This window comes from Dendropsophus ebraccatus, chromosome 12 (assembly GCF_027789765.1).
Source record: "Dendropsophus ebraccatus isolate aDenEbr1 chromosome 12, aDenEbr1.pat, whole genome shotgun sequence".
NCBI lineage: Eukaryota > Metazoa > Chordata > Amphibia > Anura > Hylidae > Dendropsophus > Dendropsophus ebraccatus.
In genome coordinates this window covers 55,832,745-55,853,659 of record NC_091465.1, presented here as the reverse complement: position 1 = coordinate 55,853,659, position 20,915 = coordinate 55,832,745, and the positions used below count along the sequence as shown (strand labels likewise).

General features: G+C 47.3%; 1 protein-coding gene across 1 annotated transcript in view; it reads right to left on the bottom strand.

The window, feature by feature from the left end:
- The window catches only part of TMEM25 (transmembrane protein 25), a 267,147-nt gene extending 248,785 nt beyond the window's left edge, over positions 1 to 18,362 (bottom strand). Inside the window, exon 1 of the mRNA XM_069947901.1 lies at positions 18,297 to 18,362. The gene's annotated coding sequence lies outside the window, so the exon portion shown is untranslated. The remainder of the gene's footprint in view (positions 1 to 18,296) is intronic.
- Positions 18,363 to 20,915: the final 2,553 nt, after the last annotated feature.

The following is a 20,915-nucleotide window of genomic DNA, read 5'->3' as shown; positions in this document are numbered from 1 at the left end:
AATCCCCAATCGCACTGGTATGGTAAGACTACTGGAGGAAACTGATTTGTTTGATCTGTGGCGCGTGCAAAACCCTGGCGCTAGACAGTACTCTTGCTACTTTACATCACATGGAACATTATCCCGTATAGATCTAGCGGTGGGCAACGACCCCATGAGACGCTTAATAGTGGACATTGAATATTTGCCACGCGGTCTCTCGGATCATTCCCCACTGCGGGTAGAGTTGAGATGTGGTTCTCAGCAGGGCACTCTTAGAGCGCCATGGAGGCTAAACCCCTTTTGGCTACAACTTATCCGATCCACCCCCCCCCTGGCAGAAGAAATACAGCTTTTCTTAGATATAAACAAGGGCACAGCCTCACCCCCTGTTGTCTGGGACTCATTAAAGGCCTATGTTCGCGGCCTTTTAATTAGAGATATCAGTACGTGTAAAACCAAATCTAGAGAAATTCACAATGCCCTGCAAAACAGGGTACGAATTACGGAGAGGGCATTTATAGATGGTCCGTCAGACACTACTCGCAAGGCGTGGGACGACGCTCAGTCTATGTTCAGAGAGCACTTAGAACACTTAGAGCACTTAGAATAAACGTTTCTTTCAAAACTTATCCTATTTTGAGAGCGGGGAGAGCACAGGGCACCTGTTGGCCAGGATAGCATCAGCACAAAAAGGTTCCTCTTTTATAGTACAATTAATTGGGGACGACGGGGGGATGATTACGGGGGACGGAGACATCGTTAAAGAAATGGTGTCGTTTTATAAAGACACATACACACCCAAATTGACATGTACCTCTGATGATGTGATGAATTTTGTTTCCAACATTCCTCTTTCCAAATTAACACATTCGCAGCGGGAGCAGCTTGAGAGTCCTTTGACGGTCGAGGAGCTGGAGGTGGCCCTGAAGGATTTCCCTAATGAACGTACTCCGGGACTTGATGGTCTGCCTGGAGAGCTATACAAAACGCACAGTGAGTCCTTGTTGGCTCCACTTCTGGCTACCTTCTGCTCCTCGGCTGACATGGCTTTACTGCCCCAATCTGTGCGGGAAGCTGTGGTGGTATTGATACCAAAACCCGGTAAGGATCCCTTACAGAAAAGTTCCTACAGACCAATCTCATTGCTCTGTACGGACGTGAAAATCATTGCTAAGGCTCTGGCCAACAGACTTATTCTAGTCATCTCTGACCTGGACCATCGTGATCAGACAGGATTCATGCCGGGCAAGTGTACTGCCGACAATATCAGGAGACTGTACTATAACTTGCAGGCTCCACGAGAGGGGGTTGGGGGTGCCCGGGCTGTGCTCTCACTCGACTTTACCAAAGCTTTTGACAGCGTCGAGTCGGACTATCTCTGGTGTGTCCTGACATGTATGGTATCGGGCCCTAATTATGTATCTTGGATAAAACTCTTGTACTCGGAGCCATCGGCTCGTATTCGGGTCAATGGTCTTCTTTCTGAGTCATTCCCCCTTCCTCTTTGCTCTGGCGAGTGAGCCATTGGCCTGTATGGTCAGGGCCTCGGATAAAATAGTGGGATTCAGACATGGGGACATGGAAGACCACATTGCGTTATACGCTGATGATATGTTGCTATTTTTGGGTGATGTTCACCAATCTCTGTCCCTTGTCATGAATCTTATAGTCACGTTCGGGCAATTCTCAGGTCGATTGATCAATTGAGACAAATCAGCTATCCTGCCCCTGGATCCTTTGCTGCCCCAACTAATTGTAGATGGTGTCTCCGTCCCCATTGTGACCCAAATCCGCTACCTTGGTGTCCAGATAGTTCTTGATGTTACCAAATATGTCTCTCTCAACTTGCTACCACTACTGAAATCTACGCAGAAGGTTAAAACCTGGCGCAAACTTCCTCTTTCGGTAGCTGGAAGAGCTAATTTAATTAAGATGATTCTGATGCCGCAGCTCTTACACGTTCTTCACAATGCACCTATCTGGATACCAAAGATACACTTTAAGCGTATACAATCACTATTTAGGGAACTTATATGGGACGGAAAGGCACCCAGAATCAGGTTGGATTCGCTACAACGGGGAAAGGATGAGGGAGGTTTGGCTGTTCCAAACCCGTACCTTTACTACCTGGCTGCTCAGTTCCAGCAGCTTCGGGGGTTGGGTGGATCGGATCATATGACTCCTACAGGGCTAACGCTTAAACATGTCTCTGAGGGGAGAATTTGAATTTATCTGCTGGAAATTGCATCTTAGACTAGGCCTCCAGATGTGCCTATACTTATGCCAATGCTGCGCAAAGTGTGGACGCAGATTAAAAGATTATACTCCGCTATGGCATAACAGTAGCTTCCCTCACCTGCAGAGATTGGAGGGAATCCAATTTTGGGAGCAGAGGGGACTGTGCACTCTTTCACAGTTGTTCCAGGAGGGTGTCTTTAAATCATTTGCTCAGGTACAATCAGATCTGGATATACCACACTCAGCTTTCTTTAGGTACTTGCTAGTGAGTTCCGGCCCCTGCTCCCAAGCAAGGAGGTTGTGTGTGTGTGTCTCTCTTCACCTTCAAAAGAGTGGACCTGGTGCTCTGCTGTAACAGATCCTGGCTATCCGTCTGCTCAAGTACCTGGAGTATCTTCTCATCTGGTTGTCGTTCCTGTTATTCATCTCCTCATCAAGTCAAGATTAATTCCGCAAGTACTCTAAATCCACCCAGCTCCTCTATTCCTCTCTCACTACTACTCCTATCATCCGGCACGTTTCACCTCAGCCTATGCAGCACCACCTTAGCTCTGTCCTTACAAGACTGCTATATACCCGGTTGCATCCGGAAGAGACTGTTGCTACCAGTTACCTCAGTTGCAATAAAAGTGTAACCACCGCCGTTACTGAACCCTGGCATTGGTGTCCATTTACTGGTGCCTTGACTAGGTACAGAGTAGAATCGCATGCCCAGTAGCAATTCTGCCGCAGTATCCGCAGACCAGTCCCTCAGCTGTGCCATCCTCAGGCCCCATACTGTGACAATCCTATACCCTGCAGCTGCCCCGGTTCCTGCCCGCTCACAACACCTGCACTGCGAAGTGACCCTCACGGGTCAGGGCATCGCAGAGAGCTTCCATCAAAGTCTTGACGGCTTCATGGTACGTGGGCGTTCCACTAGCTGTCTGGAAACCTCGCCGGGCCCACTTCAGGCCAAAATCATGCGCTATTCCATGCGCGTAGGCTGAGTCCGTGTAGATATTGTCGGTCTTCCCTTCTGCCAACCGTCAGGCTTCAGTCAAGGCCCTAAGTTCAGCTTCCTGGGCCGACATCCTAAAAGATAAGGGAGCTGCCTTCACTGTTTCTGATGAGGTAACCACAGCAGAGAGGAAGCAGAGTTGCAGAATTTAAAAGAATACATCTCTTCAAGGTAACATTTTCAGGCATGAGCAGGGAACATTGGAGACGCATGTTGCGCTGTATAGAAAGATGAGGTTGTTGAGATTGATTCACAATTGCTTGGATATCATGAGGAGCAAGAATAGTGAGTGGATGACCTAGAACAATGTCATCAATCTTGTCAAGGAGGGCCTGGGCAGCTAGAACAGCCTTGAGGCATGTGGGCATGGTGCGGGCCACTGGGTCTAGTCTGCATGAGAAGAAGAAAAGGAAGTTCATGACCATTCACTGGAAGTTTAACTGTAAGAACAGGGCTGGATTGGTAATTAGGGTCATTGGAGAGATTGGTGAAAATAGCAGACGCACGCTTGCCACAGTCCTATAGATGTCCAGGATAGAATTGATCTTGAGGAGGAGGACCCTGTTGGTTGTAACCTTGAGGAGGAGGAGGAGGAAAGGCTTCTTGATCTGGAGCTCTGGAGCGCCCTTGGTTAGATGCTTGGTAGGGACCCAGAGGATAGATCTGACGGTCCTGTCATGATTGGATGTTGGGATTTGGGGTATCCTGACTTCTGCGATTGAAGAAATGACAATTCTTCTGAATATGTCCATGCCTTCCACAATAATTGCAAATGATAATCTTTGGTTTCGGGGGTCTGGTATATGGTGCTTGTGTGAGCTGAGATTGCTGTGGTCCAAGGTTCCCAGGATAAAGTTGTACAGGTTGATTAATCATGTCTCAGGTGGCAACTGTAGTTGTGCCTCTGCTACTGGTGATGGTGGAAATTGCATTTCTATCAAAGGTAATGGTGACTGAATTTGAGGTGGCGGTGGTGGTGGCGGTGATAGGCAGGCCCGGAATGGTAATCTGGCTAAGCGGGCAAATGCCGGCTGGGCTGGCCAGATTAGCAGTCGGTGGGCCGCATAATGGATAAAAAATAAATAAAAAAATCACTGCTGTTGCCCGCTCCTGACGTGCTCCTCCTATCCAATCAACGTGGAGCAGGAGCGTGGGGCCAATGCGGCCGGCCGCAGCGGCCCCTCGTTGATTGCAGGAGCACGTCAGGAGCGGGCCAGCCGGGTCGAGATGAGCGGGCTGTGCAGGCACGTCTGCAGGCACCTACACCAGGCCCCTGACGCTGAGGACCTGGAGGAGAGGAGCCTCCGTGGACCGAAGATCCAGGCCGAGGAAGAAGCTGCCGGGGAGCGAGGTGAGGTGAGAATGTTTTTTTTTTTTTTTTTTAACCCCTTGTAAGGGATTAGGTAGCAGGAAAGGGTCTCCTGGGGTAGACCGGCACTCTGGCAGACACACATGCAGGAGTCAGTCCACACCAAGGTTTGGTTTAACTGACCGCAGCCAGTTTTATTTCTCAGGTTGTAGCAAAACAAAATAAAACAGCAAAATAAAAGCCTATGCCTGTCCGGCTCTAACTAAACATAAATGCTCCTGGCTAACCCAGTGCAGGCCTAGTACCTGGCACCAACAAAACACAATATAGCACAATCCATACAACCTGATGCAGTTTCAGAGCAGAGCTCTCACAGACACTTGGCCTTAGCTCTTTTCCCCAGGGAGAGAGAGAGAGACATCTGAGCACCTAGCAGACTTTTATAAGGCCATCACACCTGAGTCCTGATTACTCTGCCTCAGAACTCTAAAACCCGGACTGTCTAGCTGTGGCCTGGACATCAGCACCCATTACCAGGCTTTACACCAGACCTACAGCATACATTCTGATAAAACTTGGGGAAATATATACTCCATCTACAACCTCTCCACATTGTCTGTTACACCCTTAGGCTGCGTTCACACTACGTATATTTCAGTCAGTATATTTCAGTCAGTATTGCAACCAAAACCAGGAGTGGATTAAAAACACAAAAAGGATCTATTCACACAATGGTTAAATTGAGTGGATGGCGGCCATATAACAGTAAATAACGACCATTATTTCAATATAACAGCCGTTGTTCTAAAATAACAGCAAATATTTGCCATTAAATGGCGGCCATCCACTCAATTACACCATTGTCTGAACAGATCCTTTCTGTGTTTTTAATCCACTCCTGGTTTTGGTTGCAATACTGACTGAAATATACTGACTGAAATATACATATACTGACTGAAATATACGTAGTGTGAACGCAGCCTTAATATGTGGCCATGCAGGGGGGCTATTCTATATCGAGGGGATGCAGATGGGCTATTCTATATGGGAGGGGGATGCAGGGGGCTATTCTATGTGGGAGGAAGGTGCAGGGGGGCTATTCTATATGGGGGAGATGCAGGGGGGCTATTCTATATAGGAGGGGGATACAGGGGGGCTATTCTATATGGGGGGGATACAGGGGGGCTATTCTATATGGGGGGATGCAGGGGTGCTATTCTATATGGAGGATGCAGGGGGGGGGGCTATTCTATATTGGAGGGGGATGCGGGGGGGGGGCTATTCTATATGGGGGGATGCAGGGGGCTATTCTATATTGGAGGGGGATGCAGGGGGGCTATTCTATATAGGTGGGGGATGCAGGGGGGCTATTCTATATTGAAGGGGGATGCAGGGGGCTATTCTATATAGGAGGGGGATGCAGGGGGGCTATTCTATATGGGGGGATGCAGGGGGGCTATTCTATATGGGGGAATGCAGGGGGGCTATTCTATATGGGGGATGGACAGGGGGGCTATTCTATATGCAGGGATGCAGGGGGGGGCTATTCTATATGGGGGATGTACAGCAGGGGGGGGCTATTCTATATGGAGGGATGTATAGATGAGGATGTTGCTGGAGCAAGAAGCCTAAAATGTCTGTCTGGCAGATCCTGTAGAGAGTAGTCGTGGCCAGAGAAGCCTTCATGATGGCCGGAACAAGAAGGAGAAGAAAAGGAAAAGTGGACGGCTCTTCATGCAGAGAAGACGCCTAGAGAAGGATGTAATTGCACTATAATCACTAAGGGTCCGTTTACACAGAAAGATTATCTGACAGATTATTTGCCAAAGATTTGAAGCCAAAGCCAGGAATGGATTTAAAAAGAGGAAAAATCTCAGGCTTTCCTTTATGACCTGATCTCTGTTTATAGTCTGTTTCTGGCTTTGGCTTCAAATCTTTGGCAGATAATCTGTCAGATAATATTTCTGTGTAAATGGACCCTTATAAGGTCTTCAGAACCTTTATACAGCTGGGACCTACCTCTGTATCAGGGGTGTCAAACCCGTCCCTCCAGGTGTTGCAAAACTACAATTCCCGTCATGCTTTAGCTGTCAAGGCATGATGGGATCTGTAGTTCTGTAACAGCTGGAGGGACGGAGTGTAACACCTGTGTTCTATTATCACTGTTCTGGGAGAATTTTGGTCTTTATATAGTGGCTGTTATTTGGTGCCAGTATAGTGGTATTATCCAGCCACCGTATGCTGAGGGTAGTGGGCATGGTGTGATTGTATTACTCGTATTATTGGTAATATTAGTGTTGTATATAGTGGATTGTATTCAGTCACAGTAAAGCGGTATTATTCATTATGTGGTGGTAATGGCTCATGGTGTGGTGATATTATTTGTTACTTATATACTAGTATTGGAATATTGGTGTGTTTGCTTAGTAACAGTATGGCAGTAACGTGTACAATATGGTGATAATATTTGCTTCCTGGTGTTATTACTATGACAGTATTATCATGCCTAGGAAATTCTTACCTATGTTACCATTATATATCCTAAAATTTGTCCTGGGGCCCTACTTCCAACACAGGAGCCAGAAGCAACAAACTCTGCAAGCTAAGTACTTTTATATTGTATTGTGAGCGAGTTTTGGAGCGTGTGAGTTTTAGATCTGAAGTGTGTTTTTGTCTCAAGTGTGGGACTTTAATATTCTGGGACTTTAGAGTCAGGGAGTTTTAGAGGAAAACAAATTGTTTATTTACTTTTGAACACATTGTTTGCTTTTGTTGCTTGTTTGTTTTTTCTTTCTTTATACATAATATCCCCATATAAATGAGCGCCATGTTTGACAATGCGGCCCAATGTACATCTTGTGCGATGTATGCAATCCTTGATCAACCGATCGAGGGTGCATACCATTGTGGGAGATGTGTGCATGTTGCTGGTTTGGAAGCCCAGATCCTGGATCTAAATGAGCGGCTGCAACGATTGAGATGCATTAGCAAACTGGAAAGGGGTCTGGTGCTCACTGAGCAAGCACTCCAAGGGGTAGATGGGGGAGAGAGTGATAGCATGGAGGTACAGGAGGAAGAGGCAGCTAGTTGGGTCACAGTTAGAAAAAGGGGTAGAGGGAAGAGTGTGAGGGAGGCCAGTCCTGATCTGGCACACCCCAACAAGTTTGCCAAATTGGCGGATGAGGGGGATGTTGATTCAGGGGTGGCATTGCTGCAGCAGGACACTGCCTCTGAAAGCCAGGGGGGTGTCTGCTCCAGTAAGGTGGGAAACAGGAGTTCAGGGCAGGCCAGGCAGGTACTGGTAGTGGGGGACTCAATTATTAGGGGGACAGACAGGGCAATCTGTCACAAAGACCGGGATCGTCGAACAGTGTGTTGCCTTCCTGGCGCTCGAGTTCGTCACATCGCGGATCGGGCTGACAGATTACTGGGAGGGGCTGGCGATGACCCAGCAGTCATGGTGCACATTGGCACCAATGATAAAGTTAGAGGTAGGTGGCGGGTCCTTAAAAACGATTTCAGGGACTTAGGCAGGAAGCTTAAAACTAGGACCTCCAAGGTGATATTCTCCGAAATATTACCTATACCACGAGCCACACCTGAGAGACAGCGGGAGATAAGGGAGGTAAATAAGTGGCTCAAGAGCTGGTGTAGGATAGAGGGGTTTGGGTTCATGGAGAACTGGGCCGACTTCTCGGTCGGTTACAGGCTCTACGGTAGGGACGGGCTGCATCTCAATGGGGAGGGTGCAGCCGTGCTGGGGGAGAAGATGGCTAAGAGGTTGGAGGAGTGTTTAAACTAGGGACCGGGGGGGAGGGCAACTACAATGTAGTAAGTAAAGACAGAGTAGATGGAGAGCTGGGCCTAGATTATGGAACTGGGGGTAGAGCGGCGGGAGGGGTTAGAATAGTCACTAGTGATAAAAGGAAAGGGAATATGGACAAATATATTAAATGTATGTATACTAATGTTTGAAGCCTCACTAATAAAGCTGAGGAATTAGAACTCATAATGGTTGAAGAGAAATATGATATAGTGGGGATAAGCGAGACATGGCTGGACGAGACCTATGACTGGGCCGTTAATATCCAGGGTTATAGTCTATTCAGAAATGACCGTAAAAATAAGAAAGGGGGAGGGGTCTGTCTATATGTTAAATCATGCCTTAAGCCTATTCTGCGGGAGGATATATGTGATGATAATGTGGAGTCTCTTTGGGTAGAAATAAGGGGAGGGACGAAGAATAATAAAATTCTTATAGGAGTGAGTTATAAACCTCCAAGTATAGTGGAAGAATCAGAAAATCTTCTTATAAGACAAATAGATGTGGCAGCGAAGCAGGGGGAAGTCATTATTATGGGGGACTTTAACTACCCAAATATCAACTGGAAAGCAGAAACCTGCAGCTCCAGGAAGGGAAGCGTGTTTTTGGAAATAGTAAAAGATAATTACCTTTCCCAACTAGTAGAGGAACCAACAAGAGGGGGGGCCCTTCTGGACCTGATCTTAACCAATAGGCCCGACAGAATATCAAAAATAGAGGTGGGGGGTCACCTAGGTAATAGTGACCATAACATAGTAAGTTTTCAATTATCCTTCAATAAAATTATTAGTAGAGGGGCTACAAAAACATTAAATTTTAGGAAGGCTAATTTCCAAAAACTAAGAGAGGACCTTGGGAACATAGACTGGGACAATGCCTTCAGAAATAAAAATACACAAGAGAAATGGGACATATTTAAGAGCATCCTGGGTAAATCGTGTGAACGACACATACCATATGGGAATAAATGTAGTAGAAATAAGAGAAATCCAATGTGGTTAACTTCAGCTGTAAGGGGTGCAATAAATGATAAGAAACAAGCATTCAGACAACTAAAACAAGAAGGTAGTGGGGAAGCATTGAGCAACTATAGACAGAAGAATAGAATGTGTAAAACGCAAATAAAAGAAGCAAAAATAGCAACAGAAAGAAGGATAGCCACAGAAAATAAAACAAATCCCAAAATGTTCTTCACCTATATAAATAACAAAAGACTTAAAACCGAAAATGTTGGTCCCCTCAAAAATAATCTGGGTGTAATGGTGGAGGGGGAAGAGGAAAAGGCCAATCTACTGAATACATTCTTCTCTACTGTATTCACAGAGGAGGATCCCATAACAGACGACATGACTAGGGATAATGTTAATCCTCCCATAAATCTCACCTGCCTAACACAACAAGAAGTGGGGAAACGCCTTAAAAACATTAAAATCCATAAGTCACCGGGCCCAGAAGGTATCCATCCTAGAGTTTTGCAAGAATTAAATACTGTGTTGGACAGACCGTTATTCCTAATATTTAAAGATTCTATTACGACAGGGATTGTTCCACAGGACTGTCGCATAGCTAATGTGGTACCAATATTCAAGAAGGGGTCAAGGAGTGATCCTGGGAACTACAGGCCCGTAAGTCTAACATCTATAGTAGGTAAAGTATTTGAGGGGATTGTAAGAGATGCTATACTGGAGTATCTTAATGAAAATAATCTTATGACGCAGCACCAGCATGGATTTATGAGGGATCAGTCCTGTCAGACTAATCTGATCGGCTTCTATGAAGAGGTAAGTTATAGACTGGACCTGGGGGAGGCTGTGGATGTTGTGTATCTGGACTTTTCAAAGGCATTTGATACTGTGCCGCATGAAAGGTTGGTCTACAAAATGAGGATGCTGGGACTGGGGGAAAACGTATGCAAATGGGTAAGTAACTGGTTGTGTGATAGAAAACAGAGGGTGGTCATTGATGGAAAATATTCAGATTGGGTTTTAGTTACTAGTGGGGTACCACAGGGGTCAGTGTTGGGTCCACTTCTTTTTAATATTTTTATTAATGATCTTGTAGAGGGGCTACAGAGTAGAATCTCCATTTTTGCAGATGATACTAAACTGGGTAAAGTAATCAGTACAGAGGAGGATAATATCATATTACAGAGGGATTTGGAGAAGCTAGAGGCTTGGGCGGAGAAATGGCAAATGAAGTTTAATGTGGATAAATGTAAGGTTATGCATTTGGGCCATAGAAATAATAAGTACAGTTATGTGCTAAATAATAAAACACTGGGTAAAACTACTTCCGAAAAGGACCTGGGGGTATTGGTGGACAGTAAACTCAACTTTAGTGATCAGTGCCAGGCAGCAGCTGCCAAGGCTAATAAAATAATGGGGTGCATCAAAAGAGGTATAGATGCTAAAGATGAGAACATAGTTTTGCCTCTTTATAAATCACTAGTCAGACCACATATGGAATACTGTGTACAGTTTTGGGCACCGGTATATAAGAAGGACATAGGTGAACTGGAGCGGGTGCAGAGGAGGGCAACAAAGGTCATTAAGGGAATGGGTGGGTTACAGTACCAAGACAGGTTATCAAGCTTGGGGTTATTTACGCTAGAAAAAAGACGTCTTAGGGGCGATCTGATCACAATGTACAAATATATGAATGGACAGTACAGAGATCTTTGTAGTGGTCTTTTTACTCCTAGGTCTGTAACAATGACAAGGGGGCATCCTCTACGTCTAGAGGAAAAAAGATTTCATCATCAGCATCGACGCGGGTTCTTTGCTGTACGAGCGGTAAGACTGTGGAACTCTCTGCCACATGAGGTTGTCATGGCCGATTCATTAAATAAGTTCAAGGGAGGCCTTGATACTTTTCATGAACAATATAATATTACAAGTTATGGGCATTAGATTTCTGGTGATACGTTGATCCGGGGATTGTTCTGGTTGCCATTGCAGTCGGGGGGGGGGGGGGGGGGGGGGGGGAGTTTTTCCAGGTGGTGGGGCGGTTGTCTTCTGCCCCATAGGGGTTTTTCGCCTTCCTAGATTAACACAGTAGGATTCTCCTAGGTTGAACCTGATGGACTCTTGTCTTCTTTCAACCTTATTTACTATGTTACTATGTTACTATGTTACTTATACCTTAGATACGAACGATAGATAGATAGATAGATAGATAGATAGATAGATAGATAGATAGATAGATAGCGAAAATTTATTACTCACCGTAATTTTGCTTTCCTGGAGTCATGAGGCAGCACAGAAGGGTTAATAGCTCCTCCTACTTTATCTCCTAGGATCGCCCACCTAAAAAAAACTAAACATTTGATTAGCCAATAGCAAGGGAAACCTCCCTATATCTCATCACTGCCATCCAACAGACACTGTGTAATAACTAGACTCCATTGATGCTTAACAAACATAGTTTATTGGGAGGGTATATATGTGCTGCCTCATGATTTCAGGAAAGCAAAATTACGGTGAGTAATAAATTTTCGCTTTCCTTTTCGTCATTCGGTAGCACAGAAGGGATTTGATTAGCAAAACTTAAAGGGGTGGGATTCATACTGCAGCACTTAGTACTCCTGAGCAGAAGGCTGGATCCCTGTTCTGGATATCGAGCCTATAATGCCGGATGAATGTCGAGCTGGACGTCCAGGATGCGGCATTGCATATGTCTTGCAGAGGTACTTGAGCTCTCTCTGCCCAAGAAGTTGCTGTAGAACGTGTTGAATGAGCACAAACAGAAAAAGGAGGGTCTTTCCCTGCTGACTTGTAGGTCTCACAAATTGTTGACTTTATCCATCTGGCCAGCGTATCCTTAGAAGCCTTTTTACCTTTAGATGCACCAGCAAATTGCAGAAATAAATTTTCATCTTGTCTGAAACTTTCTACTCTACTGAGATAACATCGTAATGCTCTGACCACATCCAGGGACTGTACTGATCTTTCTTCCTCTGACTGAGGTTCCGGAATGAAAGAGGTGAGTAACACTTCTCTATTAATATTAGCTGCTGATGCTACCTTTGGCAAGAAAGATGGTACAGTTCTTAGCAAAACTCCATCTGGAACAAACTTTATGTAAGGATCTTTGGAGGAAAGAGCTTGAATTTCTCCTAGTCTCTTGGCTGTTGTTATTGCTATTAAGAAAGCAACTTTAAAAGAAAGCCATTTTAAGTCAACTTCTGATAAAGGCTCGAAAGGAGAGACTGTTAGACCCTTCAGGACTGTGACTAAATCCCAGGCAGAGACAGGTGGTTTTATGACCGGCCGTAAATTTCTTAAGGCCTTGAAGAATCTTGTAATGATCGTATGACCAGAGTATTTTCCATCCGTGAAGGCATTAATTGCAGTCATATGGACTCGAAGTGTGTTGGCTTTAAGCCCCTTCTTGAAACCATCCTGAAGGAATTGCAGGATGACAGGTAGATCGACTTCTGGATGATTATTCTCTTCTCTCCAGGAAGTAAACTTCCGCCACAACTTACTATACACCTGATTAGTTGACTCTTTACGGGAAGAGAGGAGAGTTGTTATCACCTCGTCGGAAAGACCTGTTGACCTGTATTTAGTTCTTTCAAACTCCAAGCAGTCAAGTGCAGGTGATCGAGATGTTGATGGTAGAACCCGTTCTGGGTTAGAAGGTCTGGACGTTGAGGCAGCTTCCAGAATACGCCACACGATAGCTGCAACAATAGCGGGAACCTTATGCGGCGTGGCCAAAACGGTGCTATTAGGATCACTTGTGGCTTGTCGAGCATTATCTTCTTCAGCACCTTGCACAGAATCACTGGAGGAGGAAAAATGTAAATATGAAGACCCCTCCAGGTTGTTGAGAATGCGTCCAGGATGTGAGGTTGATCTGCTGGATTGAAGGACGCAAAGTTCTTCAATTTCCTGTTGGTCCGAGTGGCCATCATGTCCCACTGGGGACAGCCCCATCTGTCCACAAGATCTTGGAAGACCTGATCGTTCAGCGACCACTCGTTGGGGCTCAATCTCTTGCGACTCAACAGATCCGCTCTCGTATTCAAAGAGCCTTTTATATGCATCGCTGAGATGCTGTAGACCGTGTCTTCTGCCCATCTCATCAGGCTCCTGCATTTCTTCTGAAGACTGGGGCTCCGAGTACCCCCCTGTTTGTTTAGGTAATAAACCGTAACAGCGTTGTCTGACCGGACTACAACTGCTTTGTCTTTCAGAATCCTGGTGAAATGAAGAAGGGCTAGACGAGTTGCTCTCAGCTCTTTCAGATTGGATGATAGATCGGCTTCTGAAGGTGATCGTTCTCTCTGGACCCACATATCCAGGACATGAGCTCCCCAACCTGTTTTTGACGCATCTGTAGTAAGGACTATAGCGTCCATAGGTCGAAAACTGATTTCTTTCTGCAGATTGTCTTTGTTCAGCCACCATGCCAGGGATCTTCTGGTATGATCTGATATCCTCAAATCTCTGTTCAGAGACTTGGTTCTCCTGTCCCAAACTGAAAGAATGTCTGACTGTAAGTCTCTGAAATGCGCTTTTGCCCAAGGGACTGCATCTATGGTAGCTGTCATCATGCCTAGCGTGCTCATTGCTCGACGAATGGACACTTTCGGGACTGTGATTAGATGACGAACTTGAGACATTATCATGGTGATCTTTTCTTCTGGCAGAAAGACTGTTTGAAGACTTGAATCTATCAGCATCCCCAGGAATCTTTTGGAGGTTGAAGGTCTGACTTCCTTTGATTTATTATGAAACCTGCTGACTGGAGTAGTGCGCATGTTATAGACAGGTCATGAAGAAGAAGAGCTTCTGAAGCTTCGATTAGCAGCCAGTCGTCCAGATAAGGCACGATTTGGATACCTTGTAGACGGAGATGGGCAACGAGAACCACAGTGACCTTTGTAAACAGTCTTGGTGCGGGAGAAAGGCCGAATGGCAGAGCCCGGAACTGATAATGGTGCACCTTGGAACCTATCTGGACTGCGATTCTCAAAAACTTCCTGGAGTTTATGTGGATGGGTATGTGTAAATAAGCATCCATAAGATCAATGGTGATCATGCAATCGTCTTGCTGGACTGGATTTATGGCGGAACGAATAGTTTCCATCTTGAACCTCTCCTTCCTCAGATGTTGATTGAGGTATCTGAGGTCTATGATAAGCCTCCATTTTCCTTCTGCTTTTGGCACGGTGTGCTGACACTTCGGTACTTCCTGAAGAACTCCTTTCTGAAGAAATTCCTGCAGAGAGAGGTGTATCACTGGATTCGTCGGTCGATTCAGAAGAAATCTTTGAGGCGGCCTTTTTAGAAAGTTCAGCTTGTAACCTTCCTCTATGATATTCAAAACCCATGCGTTGTTATTTCCTGCCACTTTAGCAAAAAATGACGCAGCCTTGCACCAACTGGATATGACCTGGCGTCAGAACTCAGTCTTATTGTGTCCTGACTCCGACTGCTTAGGTTTATTGCTATTCTGGTTTCTCTTCTGAAACCCTCTGTCCGTCTTCTCTTGGAAGGTTTTTCTTCGGAAGTTGTTCCTTCCTTTCCCTCGAAAGGACTTAAAGGCTCTCTTCTTGAATGCCATCGGAAAGGCATGACCCTTCCCAGCTTTCCCAGCTTCTAGAATCTTCTCCAGTCTGGGTCCTATCAGATGACCTGGGTCGAAAGGTAAAGCACAAAAATTACTCTTGGATGCTGCATCTCCTGGCCAAGGCTTTAACCATACAGTTCTTCGGGCTGAATTTACTAAACCCAGATTCTTAGCTGAGATCTTTAGAGCATCAACCGGAAAGTCACATAAGTAGTCAGACGCCATCTTTAGATTAGACATTTGTTCTAATAACGCCTCTCTAGGAACTTTATCCTCAATATCCCTGGTAAGCTGACTTAGCCAGACTCTTAAGGCTCTGGCGACTGGTACTGAAGACATTGCTATAGGCTCTCTTCATATATCACATTTCCTGTCGCTTGAGTCCTTCAGGAGAGCAGAATCATCTGAAGGGAGCAGCATATCTTTTGATAATTTTGCTACTGCTGGGTCCACAACACCTGGATTCTCCCAAGCATCTGCTTCTGTGGGGTCAAGTTTATATACTGATTTAAATCTAGAGCCAAGTTCAATCCTTTTATCTGGTCTCTTCCACTCCTTGTCCATAATAGATTTCAAGACTTGATGTCCTGGAAGGACTCTTTGGGAAATAATATAAATCCCTCTTATTCTGAGATGAATTCTTATCTTTCTTCACCTCCATAATGTCTTTTACCGCTTTGATAAGTTTATCAGCGTTTTCTTTTTTGAAGATGTAATAATCTTCTGATATTGGTTCATCAGACTCAGAGGAATCAGTAGAAGAAAAAGAGGAATCAGAGTCAGAGGTATCATCAGCCTCAGGTCTGCGCTTTCTCCTATGCTTCTTATCCCCTGAAGCCTCCTTGGTATGTTTCTTAAACCAGGAGAAAAAAATTCTTGCCTCATCCATAAAGCTGGATTGCTCACGTGATCGTGGAGGATGAGCACATTCAGGACACAGATTGCTGTCAGCATCCGCAGGTAGTTCTTGAAAACATTTTACACACAAGTTGCTTCTCTTTCTCCTCTTTTTTGCAATCTCTTTCTCTATGCAGGGCTCACATATAGAACCAGTAAGATCATCAGGGATTGGCTGTTCACATAAGGGACATGTGCGATGCCTAGACTTCCTCTTCCTCTTGTATGAAGCTGAATGGCTTGACATCTGTAAAGATGCATACAACATGACATTACTAATAATGCAAATAGCCATTATGTATAAATACAAAAAAAGCAGTACGGAGCAGCACTCTTAGGAATGCCCAGACATGTGGAAACCATCGCACAGCCTGAAGAAAACCTTAAACCAGTACCTTAGATTACAGGGAATCCAGCTGCCCAGCACAGGAGGTGCAGGCCGCCGGATTCGGCACGCTAAAATGGCTTCTGAGCCGGAAACAGAGCGTGCAGACGCGGCGGATGACGCAGTTCCGGTCCGCGGCCTCCACCAGAAGAAAATGGCCGCGATTTGGAACGCACTTCCGGCGTGTGGAACACAACCGGAAGAAGATGGTCGTCCGCATCAGTCACATGAAGAACGCCCCTGCAACAGCGAGGAAACTGGCAAAAACGTCATGGTAAGAAGTTTTCACATACCTGGATACCCCAATTCAGAACAGCAGTGTAGTCAGGGACCCCCACTTGACCTCTGCCGAAATCGGATTGCGGTCGACAATATAACCCAGGTCCCCCACAGGTCAATGTCACCAAGGGAAAAGGTTATCTTGTCCCAACAGCACTAATGGGACCTTTTCCCCTATAATATCACCGCCAGGTAATATATTTATTGTGCTGTGATCATGCTTGCATGATCATCCTGAAATAAAAGAAAAAAAGAATCACTAACATATAGGTGGGCAACATAGAAGCTAGGAACCTGTCCAAGCTTCACCGAGAAAAGGAGGATAGAAAAAAAACAGTGTCTGTTGGATGGCAGTGATGATATATAGGGAGGTTTCCCTTGTTATTGGCTAATCAAATGTTTAGTTTTTTTTAGGTGGGCAATCCTAGGAGATAAAGTAGGAGGAGCTATTAACCCTTCTGTGTTGCCGAATGACGAAAAGGAAAGATAGATAGATAGATACTGTAGATATGAAATAGAGAGTGAGCAGCACAGCAGCGTAGGTATAGGTGTCAGCGGTCAGGGTCCTGACTTCAGAGCGTCTTCATATATATGTAGAGAATCCGCAGCACACAAGGTAATTGTTAGGAACCGGACAGCAGGACAAGACAAGACAGTGAGCCCTAAGCTCAGCCCCGCCCACTGTCCTCTACCTACTTGCCACTATCCGCCCTAAGATGGCGGCGAGCAACTGGGCGGCAGTCCCTGCACTGGCTAGGTGGGACACAAATACAAAACAGACAGACAAACGCAATGAAGAATAGTCCACAATCCGGGTCACAACAGTCGGGCAGCAAAAGTACAAAATCAGGATCCAAAGGCGTAATCAGAAAACAGGCAATATAATCAGGGGCAGGCAGCAAGCAAGTGAGGTCAGAGATACAAAGCAGTAGACAGGAGATGCAAAGAAACAGAATCCACAAGCAGGCAGAGACTAAGTCAATAACCAGCAATGAGTGCAGAGACTGAGGTAGTTATATAGGAGGCCAGGGTTCTGATCCAGAACATCATTGGACCATCCCCCTGAACTCCAAGCACAGACACCTGAGAACAAAACAGATCCACTGGCAGGAAGACCTGTCAGTCACAGCAGAACCAAAACACAGATTAACCCAGACATGGCCAGACAGAACTCAGCAGGTAAAGTCGGGTGTGTCTCCCAACAAAGGTGAGCATATAAACCAGTGTTCACACACTGCAAACAAAAACACAGAAACAGAAGACAAGAATATCAGCGCCTTCTCGGCCGCACAGCACGAGCCGAGGGGTGCATAATGCTCTGCAAAGATACCATCCTGACAGTAATCATGCAAAGTAAACTGTGATTTATTCAATTCATTAGTGCAGCAATCCAAAGACACAACGTTTCGGTGATATCATACCACCATTTTCAAGCGTGTCTAGTGAAACATTCATAAGATATATATAGCAAATTAAACAAACGTGATTGGTGTACAATAATTGACAAGTAATTCACACGTGCAAAACAACATTACATTGGAAGAGACCCACATACCGCCCTGCTGTGGGCGTGCAAGTCCATATTGGTGATTTTAGGTCACGAGGGCTGATTCAGGTACGCCCATTGTGATGCATGCATAGTAATTAAGTCTGTGGCTGATTCCGTGCATCACACTGTGAGAGGATAAAAACAATGGACACTTGAAAAGGTAGCGATCCATCACCGCTACAGGTATCATGTTAATACTCAGCTAAAAAACTTATTTTCAGAAGAACTTGTTACTTTTGGAACCGGGCTCACCACCTTCAACTTGATGTCTATATGGCTCGTAGAGGCATCGTAGGCAGCCATCCAACGCGTCCTGTGTTGTCATGACGACTGGAGCCGAGGCGCAGCCAGGAGCTTCACAGCAGCAGTATACGTAAGGCAACAGGAAAAACACCGCCCAGGGTCACTGCGGTCCAATTAAGGATCACTGAAGACAGGGCCGCCATCAGAAATTTCGGGGCCCCATACAGCCGAAGTGTCTGGGCCCCCCCCCCCCCCCCCCCCCGCTTAACAAAAAAAACATGGGACATATTTTTGACTGATGTCTTTGAAGAAACTGGGTGGCTGTGGGATAATTCTGGAAAGCTGGGTTGCTTTGGATACATCCTACGCCAGCCAAGTTCCGTGCCCTAATAATTAAAATAAAAAAGATGGAACCCAAGGGCCAGGGACGGTTTTAGGTCAAATGTGGCCCTGGGCACAATTTAAAAGTGGTGCCCCAAGTGCTTAGACATTAAATCCCTACACAGTCATAGTTAAATAAAGAAGGTGGTCTGAGAGGAGTGTTGGTACCAAATAATACTGCTGGGATTTGGCGGCAGACAGGGTGCAGGGAGTTGGGGGCAGACAGGGTGCAGGGATGTGGGGGAAGACAGGGTGCAGGGATCAGGGATGTGGGGGCAGACAGGGTGCAGAGAGTTGGGGGCAGACAGGGTGCAGGGATCAGGGATGTGGGGGCAGACAGGGTGCAGGGATCAGAGATGTGGGGGCAGACAGGGTGCAGAGATGTGGGGGCAGACGGTGCAGGGATCAGGGATGTGAGGGCAGACAGGGTGCAGGGATCAGGGATGTGGGGGCAGACAGGGTGCAGGGAGTTGGGGGCAGACAGGGTGCAGAAATGTGGGGGCAGACGGTCCAGGGATGTGGGGGCAGACAGGGTGCAGAAATGTGGGGGCAGACGGTGCAGGGATCAGGGATGTGGGGGCAGACAGGGATCAGGGATGTGGGGGCAGACAGGGTGCAGGGATCAGGGATGTGGGGGCAGACGGTGCAGGGAGTTGGGGGCAGACAGGGTGCAGAAATGTGGGGGCAGACGGTGCAGGGATCAGGGATGTGGGGGCAGACAGGGTGCAGGGATCAGGGATGTGGGGGCAGATAGGGATCAGGGATGTGGGGGCAGACAGGGATCAGGGATGTGGGGGCAGACTGGGTGCAGGGATCAGGGATGTGGGGGCAGACAGGGATCAGGGATGTGGGGGCAGACTGGGTGCAGGGATCAGGGATGTGGGGGCAGATATGGTGCAGGGATCAGGGATGTGGGGGCTGACAGGGTGCAGGGATCAGGGATGTGGGGGCAGACAGGGATCAGGGATGTGGGGGCAGACAGGGATCAGGGATGTGGGGCAGACTGGGTGCAGGGATCAGGGATGTGGGGGCAGACAGGGATCAGGGATGTGGGGGCAGATAGGGTGCAGGGATCAGGGATGTGGGGGCAGACAGGGATCAGGGATACTGGGGCTGACAAAGTGCAAGGAGGTTGGGACTGACAGGGTGTAGGGATGTGGGGGCAGACAGGGATCAGGTATGTGGGGGCAGATATAGTGCAGGGATCAGGTATGTGGGGGCAGACAGGGTGCAGGGATCAGGTATGTGGGGGCAGACTGGGTGCAGGGATGTGGGGGCAGACAGGGTGCAGGAATGAGGGATGTGGGGGTAGACAGGGTGCAGGGATCAGGTATGTGGGGTTAGACAGGGTGCAGGGATGTGGGGGCAGACAGGGTGCAGGGATCAGGGATGTGGGGGCAGACAGGATGCAGGGATATGGGGGCAGACAGGGTGCAGGGATGTGGGGGCAGACAGGGTGCAGGGATGTGGGGGCAGACAGGGTGCAGGGATCAGGGATGTGGGGGCAGACAGGGATCAGGGATGTAGGTGCAGACAGGGTGCAGGGATCAGATATGTGGGGGCAGACAGGGTGCAGGGATCAGGGATATGGGGGCAGACAGGGATCAGGGATGTGGGTGCAGGCAGGGATCAGGGATGTGGGGGCAGACAGGGATCAGGGATGTGGGTGCAGACAGGGTGCAGGGATCAGGGATATGGGGGCAGACAGGGTGCAGGGATCAGGGATATTGGGGCTGACAGGGTGCAGGGATCAGGGATGTGGGGGCAGACAGGGATCAGATATGTGGGGGCAGAAAGGGTGCAGGGATCAGGGATGTGGGGGCAGACAGGGGATCAGGGATGTGGGGGCAGAAGGGGTGCAGGGATCAGGTATGTGGGGGCAGGGGCGGAGCCTGGCCGGGCATGTGAGCAGACGTGTGACCTGAGAGCTCCGGCGGGTCCCGCTGCTTACCGGCGTTTACATCCTCCTGCGGGCCACCAAACTTCCCAGCAAACCTCCCAGGGGTACATAGATCCCCAGGAACCGCTCCGGTGCCGAAACCATGGCCGGAGGGACGTCTAAGAAGACGAAATCGACGGCGGGAGCGGGCGGCCGAGAGATTCAAGATGGCGCCAACCCGCCGCCTCATACACCGCGCTCCACACGGCTGCTTACTACAGGGACGGCTGCCAGGCTGGCCGAGTTCCAGAAGCCGCCGACCCCCCGGATGACCCACAACTGTGTCCGGTATGCTCATGAGGAGGGGGAGG